At 43.4% G+C, this 20,166-nt stretch overlaps 1 non-coding gene across 1 annotated transcript; it reads left to right on the forward strand.

Moving 5' to 3' along the window:
• The first annotated feature begins 18,927 nt into the window (after positions 1–18,927).
• Trnas-cga lies at positions 18,928–19,002 on the forward strand. Its single transcript has one exon. It is a non-coding gene; the product is annotated as a tRNA-Ser (tRNA).
• Positions 19,003–20,166: the final 1,164 nt, after the last annotated feature.

The raw sequence follows: 20,166 nt of genomic DNA on the forward strand, positions 1-20,166 counted from the left end.
GCTTAGCCGTGATCGATACTACCCGTTTCCACTCACAACCACAACAGTCGACTTAGGCTGGGTTAGAACGGTTGATACACTCCTGGAAATGGAAAAAAGAACACATTGACACCGATGTGTCAGACCCACCATACTTGCTCCGGACACTGCGAGAGGGCTGTACAAGCAATGATCACACGCACGGCACAGCGGACACACCAGGAACCGCGGTGTTGGCCGTCGGATGGCGCTAGCTGCGCAGCATTTGTGCACCTCCGCCGTCAGTGTCAGCCAGTTTGCCGTGACATACGGAGCTCCATCGCAGTCTCTAACACTGGTAGCATGCCGCGACAGCGTGGACGTGAACCGTATGTGCAGTTGACGGACTTTGAGCGAGGGCGTATGTTGTCGCCAGTGGTCGGCGGAAGGTGCACGTGCCCGTCGACCTGGGACCGGACCGCAGCGACGCACGGACCGTAGGATCCTACGCAGTGCCGTAGGGGAGCGCACCGCCACTTCCCAGCAAATTAGGGACACTGTTGCTCCCGGGTATCGGCGAGGACCATTCGCAACCGTCTCCATGAAGCTGGGCTACGGTCCCGCACACCGTTAGGCCGTCTTCCGCTCACGCCCCAACATCGTGCAGCCCGCCTCCAGTGGTGTCGTGACAGGCGTGAATGGAAGGACGAATGGAGACGTGTCGTCTTCAGCGATGAGAGTCGCTTCTGCCTTGGTGCCAATGATGGTCGTATGCGTGTTTGGCGCCGTGCAGGTGAGCGCCACAATCAGGACTGCATACGACCGAGGCACACAGGGCCAACACCCGGCATCATGGTGTGGGGAGCGATCTCCTACACTGGCCGTACACCGCTGGTGATCGTCGAGGGGACACTGAATAGTGCACGGTACATCCAAACCGTCATCGAACCCATCGTTCTACCATTCCTAGACCGGCAAGGGAACTTGCTGTTCCAACAGGACAATGCACGTCCGCATGTATCCCGTGCCACCCAACGTGCTCTAGAAGGTGTAAGTCAACTACCCTGGCCAGCAAGATCTCCGGATCTGTCCCCCATTGAGGATGTTTGGGACTGGATGAAGCGTCGTCTCACGCGGTCTGCACGTCCAGCACGAACGCTGGTCCAACTGAGGCGCCAGGTGGAAATGGCATGGCAAGCCGTTCCACAGGACTACATCCAGCATCTCTACGATCGTCTCCATGGGAGAATAGCAGCCTGCATTGCTGCGAAAGGTGGATATACACTGTACTAGTGCCGACATTGTGCATGCTCTGTTGCCTGTGTCTATGTGCCTGTGGTTCTGTCAGTGTGATCATGTGATGTATCTGACCCCAGGAATGTGTCAATAAAGTTTCCCCTTCCTGGGACAATGAATTCACGGTGTTCTTATTTCAATTTCCAGGAGTGTATATCCCCGATGGATTTGTTACTCAGGTGACATCTAATGACTAGTCCACGTTATAAGTCACTGAACGCTGCTGAGTGACCCATTTTGCTGTTACTGCTTCTCTATTAATAACACAGTACTCGCCGTCTTCTATACTGGCGTGTTCCAGATCTCGCGACATCTAGTGGTCAATACTGCATTAAATTGGTGTGTGCGGATACCTAGCTCAGATGGTTATCCAGCATGAGCTGCAAGGGTCCTAAAAGATTTACTTGGATCATGCCTAAACTAGCTTTCATTCCTAAACTCAGTTACAAATGTTGTTTAATACCATGTACGATGGTACTTAGGTTAATAACCGTATTTGTGATAGTAAGTCACATACCTTTCGGAAGTAAAGAGATATACGATCCTCTTGAGTGCTTATACACTGACATGATAAAAGTCTTGGGATACTTCCTAGCCGTCCACTGTCTTGTCCATGATAGGACGTAACGCCTGAAATTTGATATCTGGGCTAGCTCTTGACACTGTGAATATCGGAGTACTGAATAACCTAACATTTTCCGAAGTGGAATGTCGCATGCCTCTAGTTCCAACTAGAAGTCTGTTAATTTCCGTCGTGGGGACCAAAATCAGTCGGAAACAAACGACAGCTTCGCGAAGGCACTGTCCTTTCATACCTTGGGGACGCAACACTAACGCCACCTTCATACGTGCACGTCGCGGGACTTTTGGTACCTCAGGATTTATGGCATGTACGTGTGTAAGTACAGATGCATGCGATCAGACATCTCTACGCCAGTTTCGAAGGCTGACATGTTGGTTTAGAGCTTTCTCAGAAGCAGCATGGGAGTGTTTCTCGACAGTTGGAGAATGCGGCGCTGTCTGCGTCACGCGACGTTACGTGGTGCAGGAGGCGGCGTGGGCGGTGGTAGCAGCCGGGGGCGTAGCCGCCCCACGGACCACAGCGCGGCTTACCGGTGCCTCTCTCATCTCCGGGACGCCTGGGGGCGGCGGCAGCGCAGGCGGCGGCGCGTCCGGACGCACCCTCCACCTGCGTGCGTGCAGCGGCGCCGACACAAAGGCCGCAGCCGCCCGCGTCTTCACTGGGGAGAGCGAAGGAAGAGGAAGTGCCGGGCGCAAGAGCTACGAAGAAGCAAGTAAAGCCATGCATTCATAGAAAAGGGCAAGAAGTCGGGGACAGGGCAGAAACAGAGATGAGAACCTAACAGTTCGTCTGCTAACTGCTGTGCCAGCGACTCGGGAGAGGGAGAGGGAGAGGGAGAGGGAGAGAGAGAGAGAGAGAGAGGGGGGGGGGGGAGGGGGAGAGACAGACAAAGAGAGTACACCGCACAGACACGGCATATCACGGGGCGTGATTCCTTCTCCAGAGCAAGATAAAGCTGCCCGCACATCAATGACCAGCCGGTGTCGTATGGCGTCTAAACGCTTACAGTATACACGCCGACTGCGCACCTCTGACAACCTGTGCTGCAAACTTGAAATATGTGTTGTAATGCCGACGGTAAATTTTGGGCGTTACTGAATTAAAGCAGCTCAATCGTAGCCGTAAGTGCAGCCACAAAGGCGTTGACATGTAATTTCCAAAGCGAGACTGCTTGTACCGCAGGGCGGCCGGGTTAAGCCGCGCAATCACGGTGACGTGACAAAAAGGTAATGCAACGACGGGCTGGCCTGCGGTATATTTCCACATCTTTGGGGCACAGAGGAGTTGATCTGTACGTGCCTAGGAGCAGGGTAACGTCACTACAAGGGTGCTATTAATTTCTATAAATACCCTCTGTTTCTAGCCCCGCACACTTAAGCGACGCAGAAGGGAGCCATCTCATGGCGCCAACGCATCACTTAACTTCTGCTTCGGTGGGACTACTACACTACTGGGCATTAAAATATGTACACCAAGAAGAAATGCAGATGATAAATGGGTATTCATTGGACAAATATATTATACTAGGACTGACATGTGATTACATTTTCACGCAATTTGGGTACATAGATCGTGGGAAATCAGTACCCAGAACGACCACCTCTGGCCGTAATAACGGCCTTGATACGCCTGGGCATTGACTGAAACAGAGCTTGGTAGGCGTGTACAGGTGCAGCTGCCCATGCAGCTTCAATACAATACCACAGTTCATCAAGAGTAGTGACTGGCGTATTGTGACGAGCCAGTTGCTCGGCCACCATTGATCATACGTTTTCAATTGGTGAGATATATGGTGAATGTGCTGCCCAGGGCAGCAGTCGAACATTTTCTGTATCCAGAAGCAACATGCGGCCGTGCATTATCCTGTTGAAATGTAGTGTTTCGCAGGGATCGAATGAAGGGTAGAGCCACGGGTCGTAACACATCTCAAATGTAACGTCCACTGTTCAATGTGCCGTCAATGCGAACAAGAGGTGACCGTGACGTGTAACCAATGGCTCCCCATACCATCACGCTGGGTGATGCGCCAGTATCGCGATGACGAATACGCGCTTCCAATGTGCGTTCACAGCGATGTCGCGAAACACGGATGCGACCATCATGATACGGTAAACAGAACCTGGATTCATCCGAAAAAAATGACATTTTGCCATTCGTGCACCCAGGTTCGTCGTTGAGTACACCATCGCAGGCGCTCCTGTATGTGATGCAGCGTCAAGGGTCTCCGAGCTGATAGTCCATGCTGCTGCGTCGTCGAACTGTTCGTGCAGATGGTTGTTGTCTCGCAAACGTCCCCATCTGTTGACTCAGGGATCGAGACGTGGCTGCACGATCCGTTACATCCTTGCGGATAAGATGCCTGTCATCTCGACTGCTAGTGATTCGAGGCCGTTGGGATCCAGCACGGCGTTGCGTATTACCCTCCTGAACCCACCGATTCCATATTCTGTTAACAGTCATAGGATCTCGAACAACGCGAGCAGCAATGTCGCGATACAATAAACCATAATCGCGATAGCCTACAATCCGACCTTTATCAAAGTCGGAAACGTGATGGTACGCATTTCTTCTCCTTACACGAGGCAGCACAACAACGATTGACCAGGCAACGCCGGTCAACCGCTGTTTGTGTATGAGAAATCGGTTAGAAACTTTCGTCATGTCAGCACGTTGTAGGTGTCACCACTGGCGCCAACCTTGTGTGAATGCTCTGAAAAGCTGATCATTTGCATATCACAGTATCTTCTTCCCGCCGGTTAAAGTTCGCGTCTGTAGCACGTCATGTTCGTGGCGTAGCAATTTTAGTGGCCAGTAGTGAATTCACATCCAGGGCGGTACTTCCCAACGTCATCGGCAACACTGGTGGACCATGCGCCTGGAGAGGGTGAATCGATGGGCGTCGCTCCACTACAGTGAATAAAGTATCTCTTGTCGCAGTGGAGTTTTCCTAGTCACCCCTATCCAAGACTACCGCCTCCACAACTCGCCTCTACACCACAGTGGCCGCACTCACCTCGGGTGCTATATTGTCGATATCTATGGTAACTCGCAAATGTCATAGTGCAAACAATTAAAATTTGTAGATGTTAGCTAAAAGTATAAAGTAACCATGCACACAAAATCCAGAGAATGTAGCAGTAGGGTTTTTGTCATGGCTTGAAACAGCTGCAATCGTTCAGTCATAAGTGTGGGTACTTTGATTATTCTGAGAGATGTCTGATCAGAACTACTAAATAAGAAACAATAATTCAGTTAATTACAAGAATCTTAAATAGATTTACTTAACTGTTATTTGCCAAGGGAGTGCGTCGAATATTTGCAACTGTCTTTGAAGAGTAAAGCGTCGCTTGATGCACAGAATTGCAAACTCTTCTCTTGAAATACGTCTTCAACGTTTACAGAAGTACAGTTCCATCTGAGACTTGAATAGCACTGTTCTCCTAACTAAATGATTTTGAGTGCTTCGCGTCTGGTCGAACTGGCGTAGATAGCGTCCGTGCTCGACTCTATATCAATCTCCAACCGCAGGTGCTGCGGTGATGAGTGAGAGGGCGGAGTAAAGGAACCCTCGCCTTCGGCATCGCGGATTTCAGCGACACACTGCTAGTGCCTGTGGTGTCGATGCGTGTTGCCGACTTTGGTGTGGCACCATGATATTTAGACGATGGAAAAACTGGTAGAAGCCGATCTCGGGGACGATCAGTATGGATTCCGTAGAAATGTTGGAACACGTGAGGGAATACTGTCCCTACGACTTATCTTAGAAGAAAGATTAAGGAAAGGCAAACCTACGTTTCTAGCATCTGTAGACTTAGAGAAAGCTTTTGACAATGTTGACTCGAATACTCTCTTTCAAATTGTAAAGGTGGCAGGGGTAAAATACAGGGAGCGAAAGGCATTTACAATTTGTACAGAAAGCAGATGGCAGTTATAAGAGTCGAGGGACATGAAAGGGAAGCAGCAGTGGTTGGGAAGGGAGTGAGACAGGGTTGTAGCCTCTCCCCGATGCTATTCAATCTGTATATTGAGCAAGCAGTAAAGGAAACGAAACAAAAGTTCGGAGTAGGTATTAAAATCCATGGAGAAGAAATAAAAACCTTGAGGTTCGCCAATGACATTGTAATTCTGTCAGAGACAGCAAAGGACTTGGAAGAGCAGTTGAACGGAATTAACAGTGTCTTGAAAGGAGGACATAAGATGAACATCAACAAAAGCAAAACGAGGATAATGGAACGTAGTCGACTTAAGTCGGGTGATGCTGCGGGAATTAGGATAGGAAATGAGACACTTAAAGTAGTAGAGAAGTTTTGCTATTTGGGGAGCAAAATAACTGATGATGGTCGAAGTAGAGAGGATGTAAAATGTAGACTACCAATGGCAAGGAAAGTGTTTCTGAAGAAGAGAAATTTGCTAACATCGAGTATTGATTTAAGTGTCAGGAAGTCGTTTCTGAAAGTATTTGTATGGAGTGTAGCCATGTATGGAAGTAAAACATGGACGATAAATAGTTGAGACAAGAAGAGAATAGAAGCTTTCGAAATGTGGTGCTACAGAAGAATGCTGAAAATTAGATGGGTAGATCACATAACTAATGAGCAGGCATTGAATAGAAATGGGGAGAAGAGGAAAAAAATGGTTCAAATGGCTTTGAGCACTATGAGACTTAACATCTTAGGTCATCAGTCCCTTAGAACTTAGAACTACTTAAACCTAACTAACCTAAGGACATCACACACATCCATGCCCGAGGGAGGGTTCGAACCTGCGACCGTAGCAGTCCTGCGTTTCCGGACTTAAGTGCCTAGAACAGCACGGCCACCGCGGCTGGCGGAGAAGAGGAGTTTGAGGCACAACTTGACTAGAAGAAGGGATCGGTTGGTAGGACATGTTCTGAGACATCAAGGGATCACCAATTTAGTACTGGAGAGCAGCATGGAGGGTAAAAATCGCAGAGGGAGACCACGAAATGAATACAATAAGCAGATTCAGAAGGTTGTAGGCTGCAGTAGGTACTGGGAGATGAAGAGGCTTGCACAGGATAGAGAAGTCTGGAGAGCTGCGTCACACCAGTCCTAGGACTGAAGACCACAACAACAACCACAGTTTTGAAAAGAAACACCATATGGAAAACAAAATAACTGAAAGATTATATCAGTTATAGTTAAAACATGTGAGGACATGTGAGGACATATGGAAGAATATGAGACACACGTTACAAAGACTGTAGGGGCGCTAGTCCAGGGCGACAGCTGGGGAGATGTACCTCTGGAGGTGACGCCAAGCAAGGTCATCCAGCGAGTGTAGATGGCAGCGGAGACAGACAGAGCAGAGGAGCAGGCAGAAAAGAGATGAGAGGGATAGTAACGAATTACGTAAAGAAATAGTGAGATGGTTAACTGTGTTGAGACAGAATACAAAGGATGGAAATAAGTGCGCAGTGTTCACATAAACGTTCTCGAAATAAATTAATTTCGACACATTGCAACGTATGTGAGTACAAATGGTGCAATAATAGATCATAACACTGTAACATAGCTGTTGGTGTCGTAATATAACGCTGGAAATAATAATCAATAATACAAAAGGAACAAGTGTATCTCTCTCTTATTTCAATAAATCATTTGTCTGCAAAATTATCTCAAGGAAGGATCGAAGCAATCCAGTGCAACTGAATTTTGTTGCAAGAGGGCAAATCTATTCTTCGGATGAAGAAGAAGACCTACGGTTGTCAGTGGTTTCCGTTCCGCATGTGCTTTAACTTCCCTCACTGTCGTATTCAGTTAGTAACCGCATTCAGATTCAGTAGTAGATGCAGAAAAGTAAATTCTATTGGGCATAAACAGTGACACGAAAGTACACACATTATACATCGCTCAGTCTGCCAGAAAGGAATAGGACGCACATTGTGACTACTCAATACTGGCACAGGACAACTAAAGCTAAATTCACAGTCCTGCTGTAATTCACATTGTTCATTCTTTACGTAAGTGCAGCTAGCCTGAAGTCTGTGTGCACTGAACTTGCATCTAGCATTTTTCTTCAGACGAAAAGAACGGGAGCACCTTTCCAACACAACATAAAAGAAAGTTCATGACATGTCGTACATTTCATCGAAGAATGTAGTAGCTATACAGTACCTGTCGGGGCATGGTCCATATCCTAGCTATTTACTAACAATGCGCAAACGGGCCACAAACACCCGTGAATGTAGAGCAGACAGCACCCCTGGATCACAGTGCCCGAGAGCGTGCTAACAGACAAGGTACCCTATAGCACGATCAGGAACGAGGAACTGTAGCGCAAGCTGAACTTGGTGCCAGCCTAAGTATCAGCTTATGAAATGCAAGAGTGCGTGACCGAGAAAGAGCCTAGAAGGAGATGTACATCACGACAAAGAGACGCACCAAACAGAATACCCAACTACAACATCCTTCTGGACACAGTGAGAGGATGAGCCTCATGGAGGACCAGGAAGGACATCCTGAGACTCTCATAGCGATCTCTGTCCCAATCTCCAAACACCAGATATGTCTCAGCGCACCAGCGGCTAACAAATCAGACAGAAGAGGAAAAACTAGTTTATCTTCTTACATCTATTATAGTACAATAATGTAATATAGTGCAGTGTAGTGTAGCCTTGAATAGTGTAGTGTAGTGTAGAATAATAAATTACAAAATCTGCATTGTGTTAAAGAACAGTACAGGAACAGAATATGCTTTCTATGTTCTGGTTGATCGTATACCTACGTGCCATAAGACCAAAGAATAATATGGAGACAGTTTTTCCCCTTAACTTGTAATCAATTTTCGATCAAATGAGATATCAAACAAAATTAGTGACTGGATCGTGGATTTTTTTTTGTAAGGAGGAAGCAGCATGTTACTTTTGAAGCAGAGTCATCGACAGAAATGTAAGTAATCTCAGGCATTCCCATGTGGCCCTTGGTGTTCATGTAGTGTATTTATCATCTGGCACAATAATTGTAATGGTAATCTCTGGCTTTTTGCAGACATGCAGTTATCTATGCAAAAATCTACACAATTATCCAACCAGATACTGGTAAGATTTTAATGCGGTGCAAACAGTGGCAGCTTACCTTAAATGCACAATAATGCAAAGTGGTGCACTTTACAAAACACGGGAAAGTAGTGGCGTATGACAACAGTATCAATGTAATAGTTAGGCAACTCATACAAATACCTCAGTGTTATAAGTAACGAGGATATGAAACTGAGTGTTCACTTATTGCCGCGCTGAGTGGCCTAGCGGTTTGAGGCGTCATGTCACGGATTGTGCGGCCCCTCCCGCCGGAGGTTCGAGTCCTCCCTCGGGCATGGATGTGTGTGTTGTTCTTAGCATAAGTTAGTTTAAGTTAGCTTAAGTAGTGGGTAAGTCTACGGACCGATGACCTCAGTAGTTTGGTCCCTGAGGAATTCACACATTCGATCACTTGCCCTCAATCATCGACAAACAGGTGGTAAAGTTATATTTTAAAACAGTTCTCATTTATTCTTCAGTCTCAGATGCACATTTTTAAATACATGACATGTTCAGATCTCTTTGAGTCATATTCCTAGCTATATAGTTGCGTCAGCAGTTCGTCGAGTCTGTGTCAGAACGTCATATCAGAGTACTCTCCCTCTCTATTTAACCTAAGGTAAGAGTAGAAATAAGAGAAATGTATTCACCGAGAAATGGAAATTACTCCAGGTATAGATTGCGTGAATACGCTTTAGAAACGGTGCTCACAACCCTAGACAAAGCCTCGAAAGAGACTTGAGGTGCATTGTCTTTTCTCCACATTCTTAATTTTGTCATTATTCTCCAAAAAGATAGAGAACTATACAGCAGGAAATTGCTTAAGAAGAAACACCTAGTGGGCTTTTAGCGAGCTAGAGATGAATGTACGGGATGATGTAGTAGCCATCACCGTAAGGAGTGATGTACGGCCGGCCGGAGTGGCCGAGCGGTTAAAGGCGCTACAGTCTGGAACCGCACGACCGCTACGGTCGCAGGTTCGAATCCTGCCTCGGGCATGGATGTGTGTGATGTCCTTAGGTTAGTTAGGTTTAACTAGTTCTAAGTTCTAGGGGACTTATGCCCACAGCAGTTGAGTCCAATAGTGCTCAGAGCCATTTGAACCATTTTTTAGTGATGTACGCAGTGATAACCGTTGCACTATTTCGAAAGAGTATGAATTTAAAGGAACTGAGCTTATAAATAATTGCAGAAAACCAGGGAAGTACCAAGCCTACTGGTAATAAGAATAAATACCAAAATGTAATCTCAATATGCATTGCATGCGGCTTTCGACGGTTTCAGAATCGGCGGTGAGTACCCTAAGATGTCATAGAAACCGAGATCCTTTCACTTCGTACTCAGTCGGCATAAACAGGGTAACTAGAGTCATTCATGAGAAGTTAACAATACAATGAATGATTTACAATGCTGTTTTTTTAATTCTATGAGGCGTGGACAGCGAACATTCACTCTAGTTACATAGCAGATCAAAACACACCGAAAAACGACAACGTATTTTCAACTTGACAGTACAAGGAACCATTTGGTATTCTCTATACTATTCCCTGAGTACATCTATCACCAAGTGGGTAAGGATCACATAAAGGCAACGGTAACATCCAGTGATCAAACGTAGCACACAGAAAAACGTTTTCAAGTCGGACATAATGTCTACATTGGTGACAATACAACAGGTATCGTCTATGCACAAAATGTCTTCAAACGATAATAATATCACTGTAACAATATTCTCCCTAAACAAATTACGTAATTGATATTTGTCTTCTGGGGAAAAAAATTAAGAATTTCATAAGAAAATTCAGACGATACTTTAGGAGCCACTGGTTGCACAATTTATTGAATTACCTACATTAAAGCCTATGTTAAAGTCCTGAAAATCCTGTTAACAGAGTGATATGCAAAAATTCTCATTGTTAACATGTCTTGTTTTCTGCGACGTTCATATTTAAAGTTATTTACATATTAAACCATTTGCAATAGATGAGCAGGTGCTACACAGTACACCTGAGAAAGTAACTGCTTTTGTCGCATAGTGCCTCTTTTGCTGTTTGTATATGTTCACTTATAATTTTTCTAATTACATGCAAAAAGGTGCAAAGTATATGACAATACAGATTCCAGAAAAAATTCCTATTAAAGAATAACTTCTCTTGCGCCACATGACTAAGCATTGTTCTTCGCCATGAGACAGTGAAATACAATGTATTTAATGAATAAAAGAATGTGTGAATGGATAGTTGATTTAGCGATTTGGAGACCACCGTATGTAGAGACACTTCGCTGTAGGGAAGTGACTGAACGCTGCTGCACTATCATTCGTGAAAAGTTTGCTCTGCACTACCGTACTTCCTGATGGTCTGCAATTAGTCGTTTCGAGCTGTCATACTGTTTAGCTATCGGAAACGCTTCGCCGAAAAGTGAAATTTCATTGAAATTCACAATATGTTAACTCTCTTAAGAAGAGATTATATCCGAACTGATGTACAGGTGCATTCAAATGTATTTCTTTGAAAGTGGTACCATTCAACTTCAGCAGCTGCTACGCAATTTACATGGTCTAGAGGCGTAGTATTGGCTTGCTGCGCCATCACCTGCGGAGAAACTCAGTGCACAACCTTTGAGGTGTCTATATGGGCGACGTGACAAGGTAAAAAAATAAAAATGGCGATATTTCTGCCTTGTCATGTAGCGAACAACTGCTGTGTCAGGTTTGTTGTTAGTAATGAAAACGATCGATGGTTGGCCTAGTGCCCTGAATTCGACCAATAACAGTCAAGTGCGCATGCCTGGCCAAGAGAGTACACATCACGTCACGACAGATTGTAATCACTATAAGCGAAGCCGTTTTTAGACTTGAAGAGGTAGCTTGTAGCGAGCCGCTCCCGCGAGGTGAATCCAGAAATAAAAGCTGTATCAGATGTTCCGACGAAGCAGAATGAATACGTAATGGGGAACACCATCAAGTCACTAATTGATCACTGTTCCTCCATTTCACTTCCAGCACAGAGTTCACACACATTTCTTTAAACGGTATCGTCATTACGAAGGAACCTCATTAAGTAGCGACTACAGTCATAGATCTTCAGTTGACAATGTTTTATTATTTTTGGATAATATAACAGACACACTCGTATGTTATCACACAACGTGGTAGACGCACGTGGCCACTGCTGACCTTTCCGATGTAAATGTTATTAAGATTGTCGACTGTATTGCGTATTTTTAGGGACATAACGAGAACTTCTTGAGCATGTTGGCAGTGTGTTTCTTACAAGTCTCTGTTTAATGTCTGATCATGTCGCTGTCTGACAACAGTTAAACAGATTATACAGTCTGACCTACTTGGCAGTAGTGTTAGATGTGAAATACACGACAGTGACGTCAAAAATAATGGAAAATTTGCGTACTTTAAAACATTTCGAGATTTATTCAATTACCGGAAGTCAAAGAGGCATGAAGCAAATTTTCCACCATTGAGTACTTTTGGCAAAATAAAGGATTGGGTTTGGTCAATATGTGTTGCATTGCTGTTAACAATACTGACCTAAGTGGTGGAGGTGTTGGCAGCCGTTATTTCTGAATTTTGTGTTCTGCCTGTTAGTCTGGTTTAGTTTATTCGTTGTTGCGTGTGACACGCTTATTATTTGTAACTACTTCGAGTTTTCTTCCAGCTGAAAAGCCAAAATTACAGATAATTTTTCTTCGCTGTCATAGAAGAGGGACAAGTAAATTATTGTTTTATGCTACAGTAAAAGTAATAAGAACATTTCTAAAGCAAATAGTGCCATTTATAATTAAAAAAAGCATTCATCACAAATGTATTAAGTCTTCTGTCAGTACTTGGAAGAACACAGGTATATTAAAAACTAGAAAACTGGGTATTAATGTTCCACAACAATAATTGACTTATCTATTTTTGTGAACCGGCTTTCGGCTTTCTTTGCACCTTATAGCTTTTTTTCTTTAAGTAAACGCTGCAAAATCTTGTTAAATACATTTACGCCTTGAAACGCCCCAAGAAATCGGGATGACACCCATAAAACGCCTGATATTTTGTCGACGATATACATGAATTAATAATTTTTTCTGTTTATTTATTTATTCCTATGGCAGGGGCCCCGTCGGGCAGACCGTTCGCCGGGTGCCGGTCTTTCAATCTGACGCCACTTCGGCGGCCTGCAGTCGATGAGGATGATAGGATGATGATGAGTACAGCACAATACCCAGTCCCTGGGCGGAGAAAATTTCCCCGACTATGCCGGGAATCGAACCCGGGCCCAGAGGATTGACAATCCGTGACGCTGACCACTTTTTTTTCTCATTTTGTTCGGTTTTGTTCGTTGCATCTGCTCGGGGCGGACGTCGTAAGACAACCGTTTAAGTTCGTTATTGATCGATTAACTCAGTTTTTTTACGACAGAGGGCATGTAACCCTCTGACCGAACACGCTGAGCTACCGTGCCGGCGACCATTCAGCTAACGGGGGCGGACAATTTTTTTCTAGGAAATCGTTTTCTCTAATTATTCTTGTAATTTTAGTGATAATTTGTGTCGCCTCGATATAATCTTAATTGCGTAACCCACGTTGCTCTAAGCAATTTTAGCAGTTTGATTACTCACTGAGCAGGAAACAGCGGATGGCTGCCAATGCAAACTGGAAGCAATTTTCGCACACGTTCAGACAGTGCATTACGTTGCTTTCGACGTAAAGAAGAGCTACATGAATTATCTTTTTAAAAAACAAAAGGAGAAAGTGAAATCAGCATCTGCCACAAGTGTTGTACGTACGAATATCAGCTTGATTCTGATATAGTGGTTGTGGAATGAAAATTGCAGAGTCGATCATGTTAGGTGCTCTTCTGTGGTTTTTTATAGTCACTTTCAAAGTTTCTAAGAATTTATTAAGCAAATGGAAAAGTATTGGTAGAATAACTGTCATACATTTCCAGGCTGTCATAAAACCGTGCTCCACAAAAATTCCACACGTTGCTTGAGCATTGGAAGCTACAGACAGTTTTCAACACCAAATACATAAAAAAGTACGTACTTGCGGGAGTAAATCAGCAGAGCCAAATTGAAACTGCATTTCTAAATCACTTTCGTCCTTCAATTGAGAACGATTTTGTGAATGGAAGCCTGTCTGTACCATCTGTTCTTCGAAGATCAGACTCTACTTCAACGGTAAGTTTTGAACATTTAACAAGAGCACATCGATCCTAGACAATATTCAGTTTTCATACCTAAAATCATACGATGCCGATCGTAACGCTTTTCAGAGCTTAACTGAACCACTCAGGATTAACTCTTAGCTATTTTCGATAGAGGTTTCTACCTTATGTTCTAGTTTCATGTATGCGGGGTGTTCAGTGAATAACGCAACACGTTTCCTCCTGAAAGCAGGTTGGTTTTATTCAGGATTCCAGTACAAGAATAGACCAAGCAACAGTCGGTATTGTAGCTGTGTTGGAAAAGTACCAGAGCTTCAAGAGCTGATAGAAAGCACTGAAGCTGACATCGTTATCGGAACAGAAAGCTGGCTAAAGCCGGAGATAAACTCTGCCGAAATTCTTACAAAGGCGCAAACCGTGTTCAGAAAGGATAGATTAAATAAAGTAGGTGGTGGTGTGTTTGTGTCTGTGGTAGCAGTTTATCTTGTAGTGTGGTTGAAATAGATATTTCCTGCGAATTACTATGGGTAGAGGTTATACTCAACAGCCGTACCAAAATAATAACTGGCTCCTTCTACCGGCTCCCCGACTCATATGATATAATAGCTGAACGGTTCAAAGGAAACTTGAATTTCATTACAAATACGTACCCCACTCATACAGCTATAATTAGTGGAGACTTCAATCTACCCTCGATTTGTTGGCGAAAATACAAGTTCAAGGCCGGTGGTGGACAGAAAACATCTTCCGAAATTCTACCAAATGCTTTCTCTGAGAATTACTTTGAACAATTAGTTCATGAGACCACACGAATTGTAAGTGGTTGCGAAAACGCACTTGACCACATAGTCACAAATAATCCTGATCTTCTTCTTCTTCTGTAGTGGTCAATCCAAGGATTGGTTTGCAACAGCTACAATGGCAGCTTGTCTCCATTCTCTGCGTCTTTCAGCTTTTCTCTTCATTTCTTTATAGGTGTCACATCCCACATCTTTCACGATTTGATCCATGTACCTCAGTCGTGGTCTTCCTCTTGGTCTTTTTCCCTCGACATATCCCTCTATGATTGTGTTCAGGAGTCCTTTATGTCTTAATAGATGGCCTGTAAATTGCACTCTTCTTTTAACAATGAAACTCCAGAAGCTTCTCTTCTCACCTGCTCTTTCCAGAACCACTTCGTTTGTGACCTTGTCGATCCATTTTATTTTGAGCATGCGTCTATAGCACCACATTTCAAAAGAATTTAGCTTCTGCTGTTCCTCTGTCCCGAGAGTCCATGTTTCACACCCATAGCATGCCACACTCCACACATATGATTTCAAAAATCGTTTCCTGGTTTCAAGGCTGATGCTCTTAGATGTTAATATGTTTTTCTTCTTGTTAAAAGCAGCCTTTGCTTCAGCTATTCTACTTCTCACTTCTGCCTTGCTTCTTCCATCCCTGGTAATATTACTGCCCAGATAAGTAAATTTATCAACTTGTTCAAGCAGTTCATTGCCTACATGAGCTTGGACTTTCACTTGATCTTCTTTGTCACATGCCATTACTTTTGTTTTTGCTTTATTAATTCTCAGATTATATTCTTCACCCATAACTTTATCCATTCTATTCAGTTGGACTACAAGATCTTCTTCACTTTCAGCCACGACAGCTATATCATCGGCATATCGTATCATATCTATTCGTTGGCCATGAATTACTACACCCGTCTGTGAATTTTCCCTTACTTTTTTCAGCGCCTCTTCAATGTATACGTTAAAGATAACAGGGGATAATGCGCAACCTTGTCTGACACCTTTCCGTATCTGGACCTCTTCTTGTTTTGTCTGTCCACGGATAACTGCTGTCTCGTTTTTGTACAGGTTCCATATCATTTTTCTATCTTTATGGTCTATTGCTACTTTTTTGAGTACCTCAAACATTTTATCCCATTTAACATTATCAAAGGCTTTCTCTACATCTACGAAAGCTATGTATGTTTTCAGGTTCTTATCTAGTCGTTTCTCTATTATTAGTTTTAGAGCAAATATTGCTTCTCTGGTTCCTCTATCTTTCCGGAATCCAAACTGGTCTTCGGAGAGTGTAGCTTCGACTTTTTGTTCTATGCGTTTTAGGATAATTGAGGTTAATATTTTAGAGGCGTGAGTAACTAGGCTGAGTGTCCTATAATTTTCACATCTTGTAGCATTTGCCTTCTTTGGAATGGGGATCATAATGTTTTTCTCAAAGTCTGTAGGAATTTTACCCTGCTCGTACATGTTGAAAACAAGATTATACAACTCCTGATTCAGTTTTGCTCCTCCAGATTTCAGAAGTTCGGCTGGGATATTGTCTATACTAGGCGATTTGTTGTTTTTCAATTTTTTCAGAGCTAGTTCAAACTCTACCTTTAATATAGGTTCACCTATGTTGTGTGTATCTACTTCTGTTTCTTCTTCCATGATGTTTTCAGACAGGTCTGGTCCGCTGTACAGTTTTCCTATATATTGTTTCCATCTGCTTGCAACTTCATCATCGTCATCCAACATATTGCCATTTTCATCCATCACAGCCCTACACTTGTTTCTTCTGTCTCCAAAGCAATGTCTCACACATTTATAGGCCTTGTCGATATTTCCCTTGCTCATGTTGTCCTCAACTGAAATACAGAGATCATTAAGGTATTTTTCTCTTGCTTGTTTTGCCTCTCTGTTGATTCTGTTTTTCAGACTCTTGTATTTCTCTTGGTCTTCCTTCTTCACAGAATTTTTTAATTTCCTTCTTTCTTCCATCATATTTAGTAGGTCATTAGTGATCCATTCCTTCCTTTTCTCTGACCTTTCTTTTCCTATTACTTCTTCTGCTGCTTCTAAAATACCAGTTTTTATTTTTTCCCAGCTGCTTTGGATGTCATTGCAGCTCTGTGTATTTGTTTTCTTGTCTGTTTCTAGTTGATAGTGCTTCAGTGTATTTTCGTTTCTCAGGTTTGTCAAATCCCATTTACATGTACTTCTTCTTTTAATGTTCTTGAATTTTAGTTCAGTCGTTATCATAACGAGTATGTGGTCACTTTCCACATCACAGCCTGGATATGATCTGCTGTCCTTAACTTGGTTTTTAAATCTCTGCTTCACTAATATGAAGTCAATTTGGTATCTGTTAATGTCACCAGGCATTTTCCAAGTATATCTTCTTCTTGGATGATGATTAAAGAAGGTATTTGTAATGCAAAGTTTATTTTTTGGCAGAATTCTACAAGTTTATCCCCTCTTTCATTTCTTAATCGTAATCCAAAATTCCCTGCCACATCCTCTTCTTTACCTTCAGAGAACAGCTATTAGCATGAGTGACATAAAAGTAGAGATCTTATGTGTTGCGAAACAACTCAAATCACTTAAGAAAGGCAAGATTTCGGGTATACGACAAATCGCACAAATCTAAGGGCTGTCAATTCGATTAAATACCTAGGAATTACAATTACGAGCAACTTAAATTGGAAAGACCACATAGATAATACTGTGGCGAAGGCTAAACAAAGACTGAGCTTTGTTGGCAGAACACTTAGAAAATGCGACAAACCCACTAAAGAGACGGCCTACATTACACTTGTCCGTCCTCTGCTCGAATATTTCTACGCGGTGTGGGATCCTTACCAGGTAGGATTGACGGAGGACATCGAAAAAGTGCAAAGAAGGGCAGCTCGTTTCGTGTTAACGCGCAATAAGGGTGAGAGTGTCACTGATATAATACGCGATTTGGGGTGGCACTCACTGAAACAAAGGCGGCCTTCTTTGCGGCGAGATCTATTTACGAAATTTCGATCACCAACTTTCTTTCCCGAATGCGAAAATATTCTGTTGACACCCACCTACGTAGGGAGAAATGATCATCATAATAAAATAAGAGAAATCAGAGTTCGAACGGAAAGATTTAGGTGTTCCTTTTTCCCACGATTCTCTTCAGTCGTCGCTGGTCCTGTTCTTGCAGGATCTTTTTGTAGCCGCAGCGATGTCGGGAGATTTGTTGTTATACCGGATTCCTGACATTCACAGTACACTTGTGAAATGGTTTTACAGGAAAATCCCCACGATCGCTCGTGCACCGACTATGATACCACATTCAAACTCACTTAAATCTTGATAACTTGCCATGATAGCAGAGTAAACGATCTAACAACTGTCCCAGACACTTGTTTATAGTCGTAGCCGACCATAGCGCCGTACTCTGCCTGTTTACATATCTCTGTATTTGAGTACGCATGCCTATAGCAGTTTCTTTGGTGCTTCAGTGTATATCTAGGTGTAAGTTGTAAAACGATATTAAATGGAACGAGCATATATGAACAGCAGTAGTGTGGTTCATCTGCAAAGGAGAACACTTATAGAACATCAGTGCGACGTATTCTTGAATATGCATAGTGCTCGAGTGTTCAAAGACCCACAACAGGCCGTTTTAAAGGTAGACATGGAAGTGTAAGGTGGTCAGGTCATTTCGATTTCTGTACGTTATCGATGTGCACGTCATAGAGTGAGCAAGTTACGATACTGATAGGAGACGAGGTACTGGCAGAAGTACGGCTGTGAGTACGGGGCCTGAGTCGTGCTTCGGTAGCTCAGTTGGTAGAGCACTTGCCCGCGAAAGGCAAAGGTCCCGAGTTCGAGTCTCGGTCGGGCACACAGTTTTAATCTGCCAGGAAGTTTCATATCAGCGCACACTCCGCTGCAGAGTGAAAATCTCATTCTGGAAACATCCCCCAGGCTGTGGCTAAGCCATGTCTCTGCAACATCCTTTCTTTCAGGAGTGCTAGTTCTGCAAGGTTCGCAGGAGAGCTTCTGTAAAGTTTGGAAGGTAGGAAACGAGGTACTGGCAGAAGTAAGGCTGTGAGTACCGTGCGTGAGTCGTGCTTCGGTAGCTCAGTTGGTAGAGCAATTGCCCGCGAAAGGCAAAGGTCCCGAGTTCGAGTCTCGGTCGGGCACACAGTTTTAATCTGCCAGGAAGTTACTGATAAACAATGTTTGGTCTTTTCGTGGCACAGTCTTCGCCTCTTCGCAGTATGGTATATTCTAAGTTGATGTGTTGTAAGTGATAAACGAATTCTGTAATGCTGTTTTGACTTATAAAGATACACATTTTGAAGTGATGATGTAACACGTAAGACTGCAGCACTGTCCACCTAGTTTGTAGAAATGATTATTGGCAGCTACTCAACTTTGTTCTCTTGCTCAAAGCCGAGAGAAAGGCCACACCACTTCCTGGAGTCATGCATTAACATATTAACTGATTCAGCTGTTCACTTTGTTAAGCATAGTATTGTTCAGACCATTGTTATCTATGAAGTTCACTCGAAGTTATACTCTGTCTTTTTGAATACATACTTCATTCTCAAACCGTTGTCTTGGAATGTCGTTTCATAGGAGTTGTTACTCTCCCCATCCCACTGTTTATCATTACGCATAATATTTGACCATGTGGTATGCAACAGTTTGAATATAGTTTGGAAATTTTATATAAAAATACATATCTAACTTGCGCATTTAATACAAAGAAAAGTTGTAGTCAGACCAGTAACATATAATTCAATTCAAATTAGGTTTCGTTTAGTCAAACGTTAGGACACGAATTTCGGTAATGTGTAGACTTTCATAGAGTGAGATGTAAAGTTGGGCTCCATTTCATACAGAAACAAAATGGTGGAGAAGCTACAGAAGCAATTCAGCCATCCAGCTAGATTTGTTACTGGTAGTTTCGATCAACAATATTATGGAAATATTTCGTGAACTCAAGTGGGAGTTCCTGGAAGGTAGACGGCGTTCTTTTCGCGGAAATCTAGAGTACCGTCATTCGCAATTGACTATAGAACGATTCTATTGCCACCAACGTACATTTCACTTAAAGACCACTAAGATAAGGTAAAAGAAATCCAGGTACATGGAAAGTCGTTTTTTACTAGCTTTACTTGCGAGTGGAAGAAAGGGGAAATGACTATTAGTGGTACAGGGTACCCTTCGTCAACGCGCTGTAACGTGGCTTGCGGAGTATGTATGTAAATGTATATGTAAATGTAAGCGGTATCACTCAGACGTAGGAAACGGGAAATGCAAATGACCTGAGTGGTATGTCTTTCGGGAAGACACAACAAA

Source organism: Schistocerca piceifrons, chromosome 3 (assembly GCF_021461385.2).
Source record: "Schistocerca piceifrons isolate TAMUIC-IGC-003096 chromosome 3, iqSchPice1.1, whole genome shotgun sequence".
Taxonomy (NCBI): domain Eukaryota; kingdom Metazoa; phylum Arthropoda; class Insecta; order Orthoptera; family Acrididae; genus Schistocerca; species Schistocerca piceifrons.